This window comes from Ovis canadensis, chromosome 19 (genome assembly GCF_042477335.2).
Source record: "Ovis canadensis isolate MfBH-ARS-UI-01 breed Bighorn chromosome 19, ARS-UI_OviCan_v2, whole genome shotgun sequence".
NCBI classification, from domain to species: Eukaryota; Metazoa; Chordata; class Mammalia; order Artiodactyla; family Bovidae; genus Ovis; species Ovis canadensis.
Genome location: NC_091263.1, coordinates 15,059,302 through 15,080,021, shown reverse-complemented (window position 1 = coordinate 15,080,021; position 20,720 = coordinate 15,059,302). Strand labels below are relative to the sequence as shown.

Sequence of the window (20,720 nt, the reverse complement as noted above, 5' to 3'; positions counted from 1 at the left end):
TAAATCTGTCAATAAGCTCTTATCCGGTTATTGCATTTCTAGAAATCTATTTTTTTTAATCCAAAATGCACAAAGATGCTTATCTTAGGATTCTTAAAATACAGAAAAATGGGGAAGAAGCTAGATATTCAACATCAGGAGAATGGATCAGCCAATCAGGAGCCACATCATAAAATATCATACAGCTTCTACAATGTTTAAAGGAAATATAAAATGGAATAGAAGTACTTATGACAGGAGAATACAAAACTTTATGTATGTTATGACCACTGTATGAAGGATGCAAAGAAAATGGCCAGAAGGAAAACAGCATTCGACATAAATGGCTCCTGTCTTGGTGTAATAAGAGATGTGATTTTGTTTCTTCATGTATTTCTCTACTTTAAAATTATTCCCTGATTAGAATGCATTTGTTTTATTTTCATAATAAATACAGCAATTTTTAATTGTGAAGTTTGAAAGTCAGAGATCACATTGTTTTGCGACAGGCTTCTTGAGGAGGCTGTGTATGAAATGAGAATAGAAAGACAAGGAGAGAGGGTGTTTCCAGAGGAAGAAACAGCACCACCAGAAGCAAAGGGAAAGGTTCTTCTTTGTAAACACTGAGCACTTCAGTTTGGTTGGCAAATTACCTGTAAATTTCCTAGAGGGCTGAAATAGTACAAGATGTGTTCTGTGCTAAATCAGTTTCTGAGCACTTTCCATATCGCAAACGTCAATTTTACCACCCAACACACAAAAATAAATGAAAAGATCTGTTTTACCTTCCTCCCAGGGGAAATCTTGAATGGGGAGGGGTCCATGAGGTGGAGAAGGAGGGCCTGGTTTCCCTTTCTAACAGAAGGAAGGGAAAGGGAAACACAGCGAAGGAGCGAACGGAAGTTGGAGCAGGAGGACAACACAAAGTGGGTGCTGAACTAAACAAGTGTGGAGAGGTAGAGGGAGAGAACTGGGAGCCAGGTCAGAGACCAGCGACATGGCAGGGATTGCCACGGCGGGACTCACTGCAGCTGAGGGCTGTGCCTTCAGCTAGTTTTTAACATGCATTGCATGGATAAGGTGGGCCATTTAAGAACCAGATGAAATGGACAAATACTAGCAACTTCTGGATTTACAAACAGCAAGGATAGAGGTTGGGCTTCCCTGAAGGGTCAGTAGTAAAGAATCCATCTGCCAAGCAGGAGACTCAGGTTCAATCCCTGGGTCAGGAAGATCCCCTGGAGAAGGAAATGGCAACCCACTCCAGTATTCTTGCCTGGGAAATCTCATGGACAGAGGAGCCTGGTGGGCTTCAGTCCATGGGGTCACAAAGAGTCAGACACAACTGAGTGACTGAATGTAAGTATTAGCAAGGAGAGAGTTTAGCCGATTTCAAAAGCTGTGCACAAAATGCCTTTCCCCACAAGAAGCTTAAATTGCCTTCAAAGGCTGTTGTCTTCACACTGTCTCTAGGAATACGGTGGCAAATATTTTCATTCCTACCTTAAATTGAATGGCTTCCCTGATAGACATATCAAGGACATCAGGCATTATCAGATGTCTCTTACCTGGGAGATCTCCACATTCCACAGGACTGCTAAGCTAACATCCTTCCAGATACACAAGAGTTTCTCTGCGCTACAAATAAAGTCCAGGAGAGCTAAGCGACATGCCCCCAAACATAACGCTGGAATCAATTTAAAACTCAGAATGTCTGGGTCCAAAGCTGCCTTTTTTCTACCACATTACATCACCTCCAAAAACCAAGGGAGACCTCAGGTCATGAAGTCTGAATACACCGTACAGCTGATGGGGACTTACTCATAGAAGAAAGTGATAAGGCAGCTGGTGGAGATATTCTCTCAGGAGACCTCCAAGTGTCAATCATACCAAACTCAGAAACTTGACCATACTAAACACTGTGGAGACAAGACACAGGACTTCCTAGACTGTACTCTTGAACCCAAAGAAACAAATACACAAAGCACTGGCTGCAAACTGCTGATGAATACTGACATTCTAGGAAAGACATGCAACCAAGACCTGTGCCTGTGTCAGTCGGGTGGAGCTTTCTCTCTGGACATCAATGTTGGTGCTACACCAAAAAAGGCAAATGACCAACAACATGATTATAACTGTCAACCTTCCTACAAGGAATTAAACTTGGAACCATTCCGGGAGTGACAAATAGGTACAGGAGTTAACTATATCTCATAACCTCATTCCTAGTATATGTTATTACACTACCAGGAGGTATTGCTGGAAAGGAACCAAAGTTCATCTGTTGTACCAGCTAAAGGAGGCAAGAATATACAATGCATTAAAGACAATCTCTTTAACAAGTGGTGCTGGGAAAACTGGTCAACCACTTGTAAAAGAATGAAACTAGATCACTTTCTAACACCATACACAAAAGTAAACTCAAAATGGATTAAAGATCTAAATGTAAGGCCAGAAACTATAAAACTCCTAGAGGAGAACATAGGCAAAACACTCTCCAACATAAATCACAGCAGGATCCTCTATGATCCACCTCCTAGAATATTGGAAATAAAAGCAAAAATAAACAAATGGGATCTAATGAAAATTAAAAGCTTCTGCACAACAAAGGAAACTCTAAGCAAGGTGAAAAGACAGCCTTCGGAATGGGAGAAAATAATAGCAAATGAAGCAACTGACAAACAACTAATCTCAAAAACATATAAGCAACTCCTGCAGCTCAATTCCAGAAAAATAAACGACCCAATCAAAAAATGGGCCAAAGAACTAAATAGACATTTCTCCAAAGAAGACATACGGATGGCTAACAAACACATGAAAAGATGCTCAACATCACTCATTATCAGAGAAATGCAAATCAAAACCACAATGAGGTACCATTTCACACCAGTCAGAATGGCAGTGATCCAAAAGTCTACAAGCAATAAATGCTGGAGAGGGTGTGGAGAAAAGGGAACCCTCTTACACTGTTGGTGGGAATCCAAACTAGTACAGCCACTATGGAGAACAGTGTGGAGAGTCCTTAAAAAATTGCAAATAGAACTGCCTTATGACCCAGCAATCCCACTGCTGGGCATACACACCGAGGAAACCAGAATTGAAAGAGACACGGGCACCCCAATGTTCATTGCAGCACTGTTTATAATAGCCAGGACATGGAAGCAACCTAGATGTTCATCAGCAGATGAATGGACAAGAAAGCTGTGGTACATATACATAATGGAGTATTACTCAGCCATTAAAAAGAATACATTTGAATCAGTTCTAATGAGGTGGATGAAACTGGAGCCTATTATACAGAGTGAAGTAAGCCAGAAAGAAAAACACCAATACAGTATACTAACACATATGGAATTTAGAAAGGTGGTAATGATAACCCTCTATGCCTGGAAAATCCCGTGGATGGAGGAGCCTGGTAGGCTGCAGTCCACAGGGTCGCTAATAGTTGGACACGACTGAGTGACTTCCCTTTCACTTTTCACTTTCATGCATTGGAGAAGGAAATGGCAACCCACGCCAATGTTCTTGCCTGGAGAATCCCAGGGACAGGCTAGCCTGGTAGGCCGCCGTCTATGGGGTTGCACAGAGTTGGATACGACTGAAGTGACTTAGCAGCAGCAGCAGCATGCGAGACAGCAAAAGAGACACAGATGTATAGAACGGACTTTCAGACACTGGGAGAGGGAGAGGGTGGGATGATTTGGGAGAATGGCATTGAAACATGTATATTATCAGGTAAGAAACGAATCGCCAGTCTATGTTAGATACAGGAAACAGGATGCTTGGGGCTGGTGCACGGGGATGATCCAGAGAGATGATATGGGGTGGGAGGTGGGAGGGGAGTTCAGAATTGGGAACTCGTGTACACCCGTGGCTGATTCATGTGAATGTATGGCAAAACCAATACAGTATTGTAAAGCAAAATAAAGTAAAAAAAAAAATTTTTTTTTAATTGAATTCAGGAAATTTTTTTGCAAAAACGAGAGGTTAAAAGGAAAAATTTTTAATGCCCCTAGTTCCTAGCAACTAGTTCCACCACCTAGCAAAATTTAATGGGGGTATATTTTCATTTCTGCTTTTGCACCACTTAGGAGGAGTGGTAGGAACACATTGACTGACAGCTTTCCCACCAGTGGAAAATCTTTGTAAGAGGTTTGCTTTCAGAGTGAGGGAAATAAAAGATGAGCCTGGGGAGACAGAGGCTGTTTACCAATGACACAGACCCTAAGACAAGGGTACGAGGCCTGGCTGTAAGTGCTGATTCATCAACTGCAAAACATAATATCCAGATTATAGATCTAGGTCTAAAGACTGGGGTTTTGCTTTAAATATTTCCCTTAACAAAAGCAATGAGACAAACTGGGGTTCCCCTCAACTCTACCAGGTGCCCCCACTCTCTGTTCTCAACCCCAACAGCTCCACCCTGCCTCAAACACACACACAACATGGCTACTTGAGTCATTCATCACCACAAAAGAAGCCCCCCACCCCAATTTCACTGGTATCACCGTGCTCCCTCTCCATCCTAAGCACATACACACAACTGCTCACACACACTCTTCCTCCTAGAGCCTGGAGCCTCATAGTAGGGCTGCTCCCAAGGCTGTCCTGCTCAACAACAAGGATGACACAGTGCACAACACAGTGGGGGCCATTTAGAAAGACACGGCTCTGGCAGGCATGTCCTGGTTGCATCTTAGCAATGCTGCCTACTCTGTTCAAAATTCACAATCTTGGATATCTTTCCCTCCAATCCTTTGTGATTTCCAGAATGTGAAACCTTACCCAGAACTGTGATCGCTGATAAGGAAGAAAGACAAAGAGAACTAGCCATTCAAAGGCTCCCCTTCTCGCTTACTGCTGATGAGCCAGGCTCCAAAACTTGCAATCAGTTAATCCTCATAAGATAAAACATACTTAGACATGTGTGATCTCTGCTACCTCACTCTTAGATGTAGCACCTGCTTAGGGCAATGGTGTATAGAGTCAGAAAGGCTTGGGACAGGACAGCTGCACCACCTAAAGAGGGGACAGGGCACCAGTGGGCACTCTGAACTTAGCTAAGGCTGAGTGGAGTTTTTAGGTCCATTCATAGATTTCCAACAAGGAAGTGACAGCTTGGGTTAGAGCCTTAAGAGAGCACACAGGCAGAAGAGGGCTGTCCACAGGAAGAATGGCCTGGACTGAGGCAAGCACACAGGTTGGAGGCCTGAGAGAGGTGAGTTCCAGAAACTTGGAGGAATAAGAGTCAATAGGACTGCAGAGAATGCAGAGTAGTTGGTATGGGAGTAGTCCAGGCTTCTGGAGCAGCATTCTGGGTAAGTGGTCAGGCCATTTACTGGGGAAAGGATGGTCTCTATTTCAGATATAGGCCCTGAGAGATTTCTATTAGACAACCAGAGCAATAGGAGCTGGCACTTAGCAGGGAATTCCTGGGCTAGAAAAACATATTTTGGAAACATTAGCATAAACACTGTAATTGAAGATTTAGGCATCAGTGAGATTCCTCATGACTGTTCAGAGAAAAGAGGATGAAGTGCTCAACCAAGGGGAGAAGACATAAACATGGAAGGTGCAAGACAAAGTGTGGAAGGGGATGATGCTGACTTGAAACAACCACTGACCTTCAGTGTCACAGTTTTCCCACACACACGAGAAAGGTGAAAACCATCTTCATTTACTCCACACATGACCTTTAACAAACCACTTAACCTCTCAACCTTAGTTTGCATCCTGTAGAGTAATGATATTTACAAGGTTCCTGTGGGGAAACAAGTAGGGCACAATTGAAAGGGTGAGCAGCAAACTGGGGGTGCAGGTGAGATCCAGCTCTCATGGGTGGGAGTGCCATCTTGGTTCAGTGTATTGTTCTAGGCTGCTCTTTCCCTAAGTGTCCAAGTGCCAAAAGCTCTCCAGATGTGAACTCCTCATTTCTCTGCCCCACACCTCATTATTAGAGTAGTAGTGGCCCATTATTTTCACAGCAGTGGCATGCCTTTGGCTGACAACATATTTCTTTAGGATGAGTTTTAAAAAGAAAACCAAGTTTCACTCACGTAATTTTTACCTACAAAGGCCTTAAGTAAGTAAAGTCACTCAGTCGTGTCTGACTCTTTGTGACCCCATGGACTGCAGCCCACCAGGCTCCTCAGTCCATGGGATTCTTCAGGCAAGAATACTAGAGTGGGTTGCCATTCCTACTGACTTAAAAGACTTCTTGGGGCTTCCCTGATGGTCCAGAGGTTAATACTGTGCTTATACTGCAGGGGTGATGTGTTCAATCCCTGGTCGAGGAACTAAGATCCCATAGGCCACACGGCCAAACTAAAAAGACTGCTTGTACTAGAAATACTTCAGTGAGTTCTACTAATGAAAATATAAGACAGAAAATAAATACAAATTAGTGAATAATGCCAAATAGTTCATAAACCAAAACCTACTTGCTTGTTTTATGTGTTCTAAGACATTTTCCAACAGATGTGCATAATTTTTACATGGCAATGACAATGTGTATGTGTGCCCAGGGCCTCTGAGCTCACCTGTGCAGGGACCAGTCACATTTATGAAGCACAAGGCACTCACCTGGAACCTCTGCAGCCTGCTTCTGAGTCCTCCACTCTCACAGAACCTGTCAAGCCTCCTTAAACTTGCCCTGACCCACTTTGGCACAGGGCACCAGGACAAACAGGTTTGGCCCCTGACTGCAGCCTACCTAGTGAGGTAGGTAGGGGTTTGGTGGGGGTTGGTGAGGCAGCCCAGCAGAAGATGTGACTCAAAGGCCACAAAGACAACCCAGTGAGGTCAGTGGTTCCCGAGTCGCCTTCCAGATCTTAAGTTTGTTTATCCATTTCCGGATTCCATGAACCAAAATCCCCATCTTCCCCATTCCCACATTCTATTTAAAATAAAGAGACATCAATTAAGGTAACATGACTCAATTTCTCAGACTTTTAAGAATGGAAAAGCCCTACATATGAACCATCCACCAAGAACTCCTTCCAGGTCAGGCCACCCAGGAAATGCAGAGAAGAAAACGTTATTACTATATAAATGTAAACACTTAGAGCAGGGGAACCACAGTATTTAAGAACACAAACTCTGAAGTCAGTCTTAAGAGGTCGGAATCCTGGCTCCAGCTAGAAAACCTTGGACAACCTTCTTAATCTCTTGTGCCTCATTTGGTTCACCTGCAAAATGGACATAATGCAGCAGTAAACTCAGAGAAGGGTTGTAGAGATGAAACGTCAAGTGTTTAGCAGGATACCAGCAAGATGGTCGAATAGGTGCTGCCAAGCTCACATCTCCCACACAAAGAGCAACCTGGCATCCCTCCACAGACAAAAGGGGCTTCTTGGGAGCTTTGGGATCCATGTATAAAGTTGCAAAACCCTGATGAAGCCCAAGACCAGGAAGAATTGCTTGGAGAAGCTGGCTTGCTGACAGTGGCCCTGGCTACAGACCAAGAGCAGCCCTTTCCCCCACAGACTCGGCTCTGGCCCAGCCTGGCCATAATGCACACAGCCAAACTGCCAAGGGACCAGGAGATGCCACACACATCCATGCCTCTGTCAACAGGACTTCCAATTTCAGACCCAACTGCAGGCTAGAGGCAGTCCTGTGACCCGGCCCCAGCCCCACTCTAAAGTGATTTGGAGTCACTCCTGCTGGCCCAGGGACCCAGAAACACCAGTCTCTGCCCCTGAGGAGGAAATGGCAACCCACTCCAGTATTCTCACCTGGGAAATCCCAAGGACAGAAGAGCCTGGTGGGCTACAGTCCATGGGCTCACAAAGAATTGGATGTGACTGAGCACCCACCACCAAAACCTTATATGTGTGAATGAAGGTATAGCTAAATCAGATGCTTACTTCCCAAAATATCAAGTCAATAATAAATATATAACAATAAAATCAATCAAAAACTTTAGGAGAAGCATTCCATTTAAGTTATAGACTTAAATATTAGAAGAAATTTCTATCAGTGTTGAAAATAGCAGGTCTGCTGACTTCAGTCCCAGCTGTAGATGCTCAAGGGGCCCTACCACTTGACTCCAAGCCCAACCTGCCATGATCCAGAGGCAATACTGCCCACTTGGGAAACCAGTGTAAGACACGCTGGTCTGAACCCCCAGTGGCAGGTCTGCTGACCTCAATTCTGACGGTAAATCCTGAAGCAGCCCTGTGACATTCTAAACCCATTCTGCCCTGGTCCCAGAGGCAGTGCTGCCCACCCAGTGACCCGATGGGAGAATGCTCAGGGACACAGTGGATACCACACTATCCATGACCCTGGTAAAAAGCCTTTCAACTGTGGAGCTAGATATGGCACCATGACTAGGCTATTCAACCATAGTCCTGCAGGCAGTCCCAGCACCCAGGGAATAGACAGGATTCAAACCACTTGCATCCCCAATTACATACCTGCCAAAGGTGGACACAACTGAGGACCTGGCAGCAGCCAAGAGACCAGGCTCTAGCCCTGCTCAAATTTTATCTGTGAGGCAGTTCCATCAGCCTGAGGACAGAGCAGCAGAAGGCCTTAATCTACTAAAGCCAGCCCGTGAAGACAGGAAATGATGTTTCCTTCACATGCACAGACACCAACACAAGGCTACATGAATCAGGCAACATGACCCACCACAGGAAACTAATAAAGCCCCAGTAGCTAAACACAAAGAACTGGAAATCTATGACTTGCTTCACAAAGAATTCAAAGTGGGGCGGGGGGGTGGGGGTGGGGGGGTGGGGATGTGGTGAGGATGAAGCAGAGTGAAGAAAGCCCATGGGATTTGGGATTTAAGGGACACCATTAAGCAGATCAATATATGCACTATGGGGCTTTGCAGAGGAGAAAAAATTAGAGGCAGAAACTCTCTTTAAACAAATAATGGCTGAAACTTTTCCAAATCTTGAGAGCAATAAGCCCATCCAGGTTCCTGAAGCTCAAAGGTCCCCAACATATCAACCCAAATCCTCAAAGGATCAACCCAAAGAATGTTGCATAGAAATATAATTATCAACATCCAAAGATAACATTTTAAAAGCAGCAAGAGAAAAACAGGATTTATGATATATCAAGGAACCCCTACAAGGCTATAAGTGGATTTCTCAGCAAAAAACTTACAATCCAGGAGACAGTGGGATAATACATTCAAAGTGACAAAAGAAAAAAGTGACCAATGGAGAACACTATATCCAGCAAAGCTGCCCTTCAGAAATGAAGATAAGACAAAGACTTTCTCAGACAAACAAAATCTGATAGAATCATCACCACTAGACCTATCTTACAAGAAAAGCTAAAGGGAATTTTTCAAGTTAAAATGAAAGCAGGTTAACACGTAACAGGAAAACATAAAGTAAAGGTAAACACATAATCAAATTCAGAATAATATGCAGTGCTGATGGGTAAATAATTTTCAACTCTAGCTTAAAAAAGTAAACACAAAAATATTAAAAATAAATACACCTACAATAATTTGTTAGCGGATATACAGTATAAAAAGAAGTGTGACGTCAATAGCATAAAATGTGTGGGGTAGTAAAAGTGTAGAGTTCTTAAAAGCAATGAAGGTAAGTTACTGGCTTAAAATAGACTGCTATGAGACATTTTATGTAAACCCCATGGTAATCACCAAGAAAAAACTTACAGCAGATGCACAAAAGCTTAAAATGATTCAAAGCACGTGTGTGAACTCAACTGCTCAGTTGTGTCTGACTGTTTGCAACCCCATGGACTGCAGCCTGCCAGGCTCCTCTGTCTATGAAATTTTCCAGGCAAGAATACTGGCGTAGCAAGTTGCCACTTCCTATCCCAGAGGACCTTCCTAACCCTGGGATCAAACCTACAGTCCTTGCTCTTCCTGCAATGGCAAGCGGATTCTTTACCACTGCGCCACCTGGGAAGCCCAATTCAAAGTGTACGACTACAAATTCCAAAGGAAGAAAAGCAAAAAAGGGCAAAGAAACTTGGAAAAAAAGTCACAAAATAATGAACCAAATGGCAAGAGTAAGTTCTTTTGCCATTTAGTTCATAATCACTTTAAATATAAACAGATAAAACTACCCGATCAAAAAAACATAATGGCTAAAGAAACTCAAGCTTTAAAGGCACACATAGGCTCAAAAAGATGGAAAAAGATAATCTATGCAAATGGTAACCAAAAAAGAGCAGGGGTGACTATATAGCTGTCCCTCTCAACAACACTGCACCAGTGTTGAACAGTAAGAGTCCACTTTTATGCAGATGTTTTGTGATAAATACGTACTCCAGTATTACATGATTCAGTTGGTTGCATTTGTGAATGCAGAATCTTGAATACAGAGGGCTCACTATAATGTTACATACAAAATTTCAAATGCTTGGGCAGTTGACACCCCTAACTCCCACTGTTCAAGGGTCAATTATTCTTATATTAGACAAAATTGACCTTAAGTTAAAACTGTCAAAAGAAACAAAGAAGGTCATTACATAGTGATAAAAGGCCAGATGAACAGGAAGCTATAACAGTTATAAATACGTATTTACCCAAGATCAAAGCATCTAAATACATAAAGAAAATATTGTCAGATCTAAAGAGAGAAATACACAGCAATACAATAAAAATATGAGAGTTCAATATCCACTCTCAAAATGGAAAAATCATCAGAAAATATCAATAAGGAGACGACAGAACTGAACAACACTATAGAACCAAATAGACCAAACAGATATATATAGAACTTTGCATGAACAGTAGAAGAATACACATACTTCTCAAGTACACACTGAAAATTCTGCAAGATTATATTAGCTCACAAAACAGGTCATAAAAATTTCCAACAAATTAAAGTATCACAAGTTCAACCCCCTAAATGTAAGAGCTAAAACTGTAAAACCCATAGAAGAAAACATATGGAAAAAAGCTCTTTGACATGAGTCTTTGCAATATGACACCAAAAGCAGAGACAATAAAATAAAAAATAAACAAATGTGACTACACCTAACTAAATAACTTCCACACAGCAAAGGAAACGATCAAAGTGAAAAGGCAACCTACAGAGTTGTAGACAATATTTGTAAACCATACATCTGATAAGGAACTAATATCTAAAATATACAATGAACTCATTAACAAAAAAATGAAACACAAAGAAAACAATAAGTAACCCAATAAAAATAGGCAAAGTACCTGAAAATATGTTTTCCCAAAGGAGATATATTCTCCCCTGTAGCTCAAACAGTAAGGATCTGCCTGCAACACAAGATATCCACCTTCAATCCCTGGGTCAGGAAGATCCTCTGGAGAAGGGAATGATACTCCACTCCAGTATTCTTGCCTGGAGAATATAATGGACAGGGGAGCCTGGGATACAGTGTGGGATGACAAAGAGTCAGATATGACTGAGTGACTTAAGCAAAAGAAGACATAGAGATGGTCAGCAGACACATGAAAAACTGCTCAACATAACTATCAGTTCAGTTCAGTCACTCAGTCATGTCTGACTCTTTGTGACCCCATGGATTGCAGTACGCCAGGCCTTCCTGTCATCACCAACTCAGGAGCTTGCTCAAATTCATGTCCATCGAGTCAGTGATGCCATCCAACCATCTCATCCTCTGTCGTCCCCTTCTCCTCCCGCCTTCAATCTCTCCCAGCATCACGGTCTTTTCCAGTGAGTCAGTTCTTCACATCAGGTGGCCAAAATATTGGAGCTTCAGCTTCAGCATCAGTCCTTCCAATGAATATTCAGGACAGATTTCTTTTAGGATTGACTGGTTTGATCTCCTTGCAGTCCAAGGGACTCTCAAGAGTCTTCTCCAACACCACAGTTCAAAAGCATCAATTCTTCAGCTTTCTTTACAGCCCAACTCAAACATCCATACATGACTACTGGAAAAACCATAGCTCTGACTAGATGGACTTCTGTTGGCAAAGTAAGATCTCTGCTTTTTAGTCTAGGTTTGTCATAGCTTTTTTTTTCCCAAGGAGCAAGTGCCTTTTAATTTCATGGCTGCAGTCACCATCTGCAGTGATTTTGGAGCCCAAGAAAATAAAGTCTCTCTCTATTTCCACTGTTTCCCCATCTATTTGCCATGAGGTGATGGGACTGGATGTCATGATCTTCATTTTTTTAATACTGAGTTTTAGGCCAGCTTTTTCACTCTCCTTTGTCACTTTCATCAAGAGGTTCTTCAGTTCCTCTTCACTTTCTGACATAAGGGTGGTATCTTCTGTGTGTGTGAGGTTATTGATATTTCTCCTGGCAATCTTGATTCCAGCTTGTGCTTCATCCACTCTGGCATTTCACTTGATGTACTTTGCATATAAGTTAAATAAGCAGGGTGACAATATACAGCCTTGATGTATTCCTTTCTCAATTTGGAATCTATCTGTTGTTCCATGTCTCATTCTAACTGTTGCTTCTTGACCTGCATACAGATTTCTCAGGAGGCAGGTAATTCCCATGTCTTTAAGAATTTTCCACAGTTTGTTGTGATCTACACAAAGGCTCTGACGTAATCAATAAAGCAGAAGTAGACGTTTTTCTGGAATTCTCTTGTTTTTTTGGATGATCCAGAGGATGTTGGCAATTTGATCTCTGCTTCCTCTGTCTTTTCTAAATCCATCATGAACATCTGGAAGTTCACGGCTCACATCCTGTTGAAGCCTGGCTTGGAGAACTTTGAGCATTACTTTGCTAGCGTGTGAGATGAGTGCAATTGTGCAGTAGTTTGAACGTCCTTTGGCATTGCACTTCTTTTGGACTGGAATGAAAACTGACCTTTTCCAGTCTTGTGGCCACTACTGAGTTTTCCAAATTTGCTGGCATATTGAGTACAGCACTTTCACAGCATCATCTTTTAGGATCTGAAATAGCTGAAGTGGAATTCCATCAACTCCACTAGCTTTGTTCATAGTGATGCTTCCTAAGACCCACTTGACTTCACATTCCAGGATGGAATGGCTCCAGGTGAGTGATCACACCATTGTGGTTATCTGGGTCATTGAGATCTTTTTTGTATAGTTCTTCTGTGTATTCTTGCCACCTCTTCTTAATATCTTCTGCATCTGTTGGGTCCATAATGTTCCTATCCTTTATTGTGGCCATCTTTTCATGAAATATTCCCTTGGTATCTCTAATTTTCTTGAAGAGATCTCTAGTCTTTCCCATTCTATTGTTTTCCTCTATTTCTCTGCATTGATCATTGAGGAAGGCTTTCTTATCTCTCCTTGGTATTCTTTGGAACTATGCATTCAGATGAGTATATCTTTCCTTTTCTCCTTTGCTTTAGCTTCTCTTCTTTTCTCAGCTATTTGTAAGGCCTCCTCAGATAACCATTTTGCCTTTTTGTATTTCTTCTTCTTGGGGATGGTCCTTAATCATTGCCTCCTGTACAATGTCCCAGACCTCTATCCATAGGTCTTCAGGCACTCTATTAGATCTAATCCCTTGAATCTATTTGTTACTTCCACTGTATAATCATAAGGGAATTGATTTAGGTCATACTTGAATGGCCTAGTGGTTTCCCCTACTTTTTTCAATTTAAGTTTGAATGTTGTAATAACGAATTCATGATCTGAGCCACAGTCAGCTCCCAGTCTTATTTTCGCTGACTGTATAGAGCTCCATCTTTTGCTGCAAAGAATATAATCAATCTGATTTCGGTATTGACCATCCAGTGATGTCCGTGTGTAGAGTTGTCTTTGTGTTGTTGGAAGAGGGTATTTGCTATGACCAGTGCATTCTCTTGGCAAAACTGTTAGCTTTTTCCCTGCTTCATTTTGTACTCCAAGGCCAAATTTGCCTGTTACTCCAGGTATTTCTTGACTTCCTACTTTTGCATTCCAGTTCCCTGAGATGAAAAGGACATCTTTTTTGGGTGCTAGTTCTAGAAGGTCTTGTAGGTATTCATAGAACCACTGAACTTCAGCTTATTCAGGATTACTGATTGGGGCATAGACTTGGATTACTGTGATACTGATTGGTTTGCCTTGGAAACAAACAGAGACCATTCTGTCATTTTTGAGATTACACCCAAGTACTGCATTTCAGACTCTTTGTTGACTATGATGGCTACTCCATTTCCTCTAAGGGATTCTTGCCTGCAGTAGTAGATATAATGTTCATCTGAATTAAATACGCCCATTCCAGTCCATTTTAGTTCACTGATTTCTAAAATTCGATGTTTACTCTTGCTGTCTCCTGCTTGACCACTTCTAATTTACCTTGATTCATGGCACTAATATTCCAAGTTCCTATGCAATATTGCTCTTTACAGCATCAGACTTTACTTCCATCACCAGTCACATCCACAGCTGGATGTTGTTTTTGCTTTGGCTCCATCTCTTCATTCTGGAGTTATTATTAGGGAAACATAAATCAAAACCACAATGACATATCACCTCACACATGTTTTAATGGCTGCTATCAAAAACATAAGAGTAAGTGTTGGCAAGGATGTAGAGCAAAGAGAACACTTGCACACTTTTAATGGAAATGTAAACTCGTATAGCCATTATGGAAAACAGTATGGAGATTCCTCAACAAATTAAGAATAGAGCCACCGTATGATTCAACAATCCCATATCTGGCTACAAATCCAAAGGAAATAAATCACTATCTTGAAGGGATATCTGAACCCTCATGTTCACTGCAGTAAAATCTGTAATAGCTAAGATAAGGAAACAATCCTAGTGTACATCAATGGAAGAATAAAGAAAAATATGTATGTATATAATATTAACATATTATACAGTATATGTAACATATTTATCTATAATAGACATTTAGGTGAAATAAAATTTAATATAGTGATTTACATTCTGTTTATTTACATATATGTATATTTATTTAAATAAATGTGTTAAACAAAGTTAACTGACTTAAATTTATTTATTTAAAATATATAACATTTATGTATAATGGATTATTCAATTTTAAAAAAGAATATTTTGTCATTTAACATCTACATGAAGCTGGAGGACACTATGCTAAGTGCAATAAGACAACTCACAAACATAAATACTACATAATCTTACTTATATGTGGAATCTAAGAAAGTCAAACTCATAAAAGCAGAGAGTAGAATGGTGGTTGCAAGAGTTGAGAGGATGGGGAAATGAAAAGGTGCTGGTAAGGGTATAAAAGTTCAGTTATACAAGATGCATAAGTTCTGGAGATCTAACGCACAGCATGGTGACTGAAGCTAATAAAATTGTACTTGAAATTTTCCTAAGAAAGTTGATCTTAAGTGTTCTTACCACACACACACAAGGTAACATGAGGTAATGAAGTGTCAGTGAACTTGACTGTGGTGATCATTTCACAAATATACACATATCACATCATCATATTATACTCCTTAAATATATATCATTTTAATTTGTCAAGTATACCTCAGTAAAGGTGAAAAAAAATTTTGCAAGTATCAAATTTTTTTAAAATAGTCTTTGACACATAGTAAAAGCACAGTAAGCACTAGTTACCACATCATTACCATCATCACTTATAAATCAGAGAAAGTAAATAATGTTGGAGAGTTTAAAAACTACTCAAATGTAAGATGTTTCAAAAAGTAATTAATGCCACTTGCTAGCAAGTTTCCTATATGTGTTTATATTTGAATCACTGGGTAGATTTTTGACAGGAAAATGCTGATCCAATACTATCCTGATCCAAACTGAGTTTCACATTGAGAAATATTGGGCAGAGGGTGGGGGAACAAATTATACTGCTGGGCCAGAACAGAAAAAATACATCTATGTCCTCACAGAGAGCTGTGGAAGTTGACTTATTTGCATAACAGGAAGGATTGCTACAACCCACAATGCAGCTACAAAGACAGAACCCTGTTACTCAGGGTTATCAAGGCAAGAATGCTGATGTGGTTTGCCATCATCTTCTCCAGTAGACCAAATTTACACCCGATGCTTTTGAACTGTGGTGTTGGAGAAGACTCTTGAGAGTCCCTTGGACAGCAAGGAGATCAAACCAGTCAGTCCTAAAGGAAATTAATCCTGAATAATCATTGGAAGGGCTGATGCTGAAGCTGAAGCTCCAATACTTTGGCCACCTGATGCAAAAAGCTGACTCATTAGAAAAGACCCTGATGTTGGGAAAGATTGAAGGCAAGAGGAGAAGGGGACAACAGAGGATGAGATGGTTGGATGGCTCCAGGAGATGGTCAAAGACAGGGAAGCCTGGCATGCTGCAGTCCATGGGGTCACAAAGAGTCGGACATGACTGAGCAACTGCACACCACCACCACCTCTTAGGGCTGAAAGCATTCTAATCAATATGCAGTCTAATTAAAGGACTCTGTAATTAGAGGCACACAAGAGAATCCTATTATTTTTGCAAATGTTTAAATTTTCCCCATAGAAATAAATGTAAACTCAAAAATTATGTGAGTTTTCATACCTGCTAACTTGTTTCCTTGTGCAAAACCTCATGGGAGGTTTCTGCTTTCAACAGTGGATGGGCCCTGCCACCTGTAAATGTTCTGCTAATGCCAATTCCAACCATCTCTGCTCAGTCTCCCAGGAGCCATGATTTCCCTGTACAGAGACAGTGTGACTGTGCATTGCACTGAACAATTCCTCACCTCCGACCTTTACCCACATAGCCACTCATTCTTTCACTCCAGCCCCCTTGTAGCCAATGACCCCACAGAGTAAGGATTTCAGACCATGGCCTAAAACACAGTAGGCTGAAGGGACAACACCAGACTCTGGCATCACTGGTGAAGCTATCAAAGAAAGATCTGTTTTAGTGTCCTAAGACCTTTTCAGCAAGGATAATGCAAACTTGCTAAAAATCAGAGGAGAAAGCAAAGGGAAGGTTAATGTTCAAGCTCAAAGAGGAGCTGGCTTCACTGAAAAGCTTTACACCACTTTAAGTTTCCTGCTGAAGACTTAACGGTATTAATTACATTTGTGCTCAAAGTATTAACACACAAACAAAAAGTCAGGTGGATGTTAGGTGTTAAGTAGATAGTAAAAGTTTCCTTTATTCTGGTTCCCTCACCTCTTTGAGATGGCGGTTTCAATGAGATCCTGAGCCAGCTACCAAAAATAGCACTAGACACACTGTTGTAGCCTGGTGGAGCAGAGACCAGAACCTGCCCCATGACTCGAGGGTAAGGCAAACTGCACCCTCGTGACTGTCGTAGTAAGCATGCCGAACGGGACATTCTTGGGGCTGGACGTGCTCGCTGCTCCACTTTACTGCCTACCCCTGCGTCCATCCCCATGGAAACAAAACAAGATATTCCTGATCAACAGCAGAGCCCTAACTTCACTCCCTTTTTACAGTGTGCTAATCAAGCTCCCCAGTATAGCTGTTTCCTCATGTGACTTCTGCCAATAAAAGTGTGGGCCTTTCAGCCCACTTTGTCCTCCTGCCATGGAGAGCAGGAGGGTCCCCTGACTCCCCACTTGCCAAATTATATATGTCTGTTTTTTTATTATGTGCTCGCCCCCATTTCAGGTCTTTCTCACCCATTGTGCTAAACCAACACAACTAAATTCTGATCGAAAGGGTGGGAATGAAATAAAATAAAATAAATAAACCAATCTCCACTCTTGGCAATTTCATGAAATACATCAATAGCAGGTCATGGTGACACCTGGAAAGGGACCAGGCAGAGGCCTAATGAAGAGGCTGACCCCTCCAGTCCTATGAGAGAAGCATGACCTTGTCCAGGATGAAGTCTGGGAGAACAGCCACTGCCCACAGAGCTGACCACACGGCAGCCTGACCAGCCACCACAGTGATGGCCCCTCACACCCTGCTCAGCTGACTGAAGCCCAAGTGTCATGATTGTGGTCACCGTTCCTCTCCTGCAAGGAAGTGGTAAACGCATCAAGTAACCTGTGGTCTCAATTCCACATACTGTTAAAAATACAATTTCTAGACCGTCTTATGGGCCCTCTTTCCTGAAACTGACCTTCCTAAGAACACACGCTCTGGTGAAGATGCTGGGCAAGCGGCTGTGCTGGTTCCCCTTTCACAATCACCCTTCTCCTCGCTACAAAACAAGGCGCACCTCCCACTCATTCCTACTCTTATAGGCTGTACTGGTCTAGAACTGAAAACTGTTCAGGTATCTGTCTAAGGCCACTGCACATACAGGTATCAACTCCCTTAAAGAGAAATTACTCTGACATATGTTAAAATGTTAAGAAAGACTTTATTCAAGACTATGACCCCAGGGGAGAGTGTGATGGAGCTGAATCCCAAAATCAACAAGGACAAGTGGGGGGTTTATAGTCAGGGAGTAGAGTGAGGGAGTCAGGGGATGGAAAATCACTAGCAAGGGGAGGGGCATTCTTGCTAAGCTGACTTAAGAGAATTCTTGCTGAAGGCAGGGCAAAGTCATTGGATATCAAGGGTAGGGGGATAACTTAGCAAGATTTTTGCTAAATCGGGATCAGTGCAGACCGATGTGCAAGGCCAAGGAGACGGCTAGTCAAAAAGACAGCTCAAAAGAACCTTGCTGAAGTTCCATCAAGGAGATTACCCTCATCCATGCATACTTTACACCTCAGGTGTTCTCAAATATTTCACTTTTAATTAAATTGAAAAACTGCCTGATCATAGTTTACTATGAGGTTTGGGCACATTACTCAGAAGTACAACATGAAACTTCTTCCATTTCTACCAGTGATACATGATCTAAATGAAAAAAAAAAAAAAAACAAAACCAAAAACAAAAAACAACCCTCATCCACCTCACTCAGAAATGTATTGCCAGTAAATGTTTACTGTTTAATAATGTTTTTCTGTTTAATAATATTTAGTTTGTAATATATTTATATTGTTTCAATCAAATGGATAGTAATAGCTGTAATAATAACTCTTTAATCTTTCAATGATTTATCTGAGGAAATGTTTCAAAAATTAACTCAAGATATATATTTTCACTATAAAAATGGATATCAGAAACAGACTATTAAGCATAGATTTCACTAAAATAAAGCTCTGTGGGGGAAGTAGAATGGAAACAGAAGATTAAAGAGAAAAGCATATGATATAAAATTTCCAAATGTTATAAGATGAACTTGTTTGTTTATTTTTAAAGGAATTGTAAGACACAACCTAGAAGTTGAGAATTGTTTTATTCAGCAGATATACTGAGGACATAAGCCCTGGAGATAGGTCCTCAGGTAGCTGAAAGACTGTTCCAAAGAGGTAAGGGAGGAGCCAAAACATGTAGTTAAGAGTATTAAAAGATTATGGCTAAAGAAAACCAAGCATCTTGGGACTTCCCTGGTGGCCCAGTGGTTAGGACTCTGTGCTCCCAATGCAGGGGGCCCGAGTTCAACCTCTGATCAGAGAACTAGATCCCACCTGCACTACTAAAGATCTAGCAGGCTGAAACAAAGACACTGCATAAATAAATATTTTTTAAAAAAGAAAACCTGGCATCTCGAGTTAATGAATTTACTACTTTTCTAAGTATGAGAAGATGCAAGTGTCTAGGTTCTTTGAAATCCTCCCTTTGCTATGCATTTTAACTATTTAGGGACAGTATACTGTTTTTCTTTAACCTGTATCCCCTTAGGGTGCACAGTCTGGGAGGCAGCAGTAGCTGCTGGCTTAGAAGCCACAACATCCTTTGTTTACTGACCACAGGTGACATTCTTCCTCCACAATAATCTGTATCAAATTGCTACTGTTTTTTTTTTTGTTTTTTTTTTTTTGGTTGTACTAGGTCCTCAAGGTGTGCACAGGCTTTCTCTAGTTGTGGTGAGCAGGGGCTACTCTTTTAGTTGTTGTGTGTGGATTTCCCACTGTGGGAGCCTCTCTTGTTGCAGAAACCACTACTTAAGAAACCAAGTACCACACTCAGAGAGTTGGATAAGTCAGGTTTACTAGGCCAGCAGGCCCAGAGGAGTTAACACTCTAAGCTCTGAGCCCCAAACAAAGGGGTTACAGAGTTTTTATAGACAGATTATAGTGGGCAACACTGGCTGTTAATAGGCTGGTTTAAACTGAAGGGTTTCGCATGTGCGGGAACAGCAGTCAGAATGGGGAGGGGGATGCCTGACCTTTACACAGACAGGCATGATTAAGCAGGTTTGCAAGGGCCAGGCGATTGCAAAGAGCAGGACAAGGGCAAGAGAGATAACCTCCAGTTTGTAGTATTGTTAAGTCCTCACTTTCTGAGACTACATGACCTACGTGATCCAGACTACCAGAAGCAAGCTGAGTTACAGAGGCAGAAAGAGCAGGAGGTTATGGAAAACTTTAATTTTTCCTCTTTGTAGGCACACAGGGTTCAGTAGTTACGGCACACGGGCTTCGTTGCACTGCAGCACATGGGATCTTCCCAGACCAGGTATCGAACCGGTCTCCCTGCACTGGCAGGCAGATTCCTAACCACGGAATCACCAGGGAAGTCCTGGCTACTGGCATTTAAATTTCACTGTATACAACGAATGCTATTCTAGTTTAATTTTAAATAGCTAACTTTCACAATAGACAAGAGATCAAATCTATTCAACTCATTGAATCCAATTCATTAGTCATTTAAAATCTGTAATAAAAGACCTCATGTCAAATTAAAATATATGTGCAGGTGTATATAGTTTCTGAAAGTTCCTTCAGTCTCAGTCAGTTCAGTCGCTCAGTCGTGTCCGACTCTTTGCAACCCCATGAATTGCAGCACGCCAGGACTCCCTGTCTATCACCATCTCCCGGAGTTCACTCAGACTCACGTCCATCGAGTCAGTGATGCCATCCAGCCATCTCATCCTC

At 41.6% G+C, this 20,720-nt stretch overlaps 1 protein-coding gene across 4 annotated transcripts in view; it reads right to left on the bottom strand.

Annotated features, from left to right (window-relative positions):
* Positions 1 to 20,720, bottom strand: part of VOPP1 (VOPP1 WW domain binding protein) — a 169,057-nt gene that overhangs the window by 135,615 nt on the left and 12,722 nt on the right. The window contains exon 1 of one of the 4 annotated variants that reach the window (XM_069561181.1): positions 11,147 to 11,278. The exons of 2 other annotated variants lie outside the window; for them this stretch is intronic. The gene's annotated coding sequence lies outside the window, so the exon portion shown is untranslated. Of the gene's footprint in view, positions 1 to 8,399; positions 8,525 to 11,146; positions 11,279 to 20,720 lie in introns of those variants that run through there. One more of the 4 variants, XM_069561180.1, reaches the window with a different exon arrangement.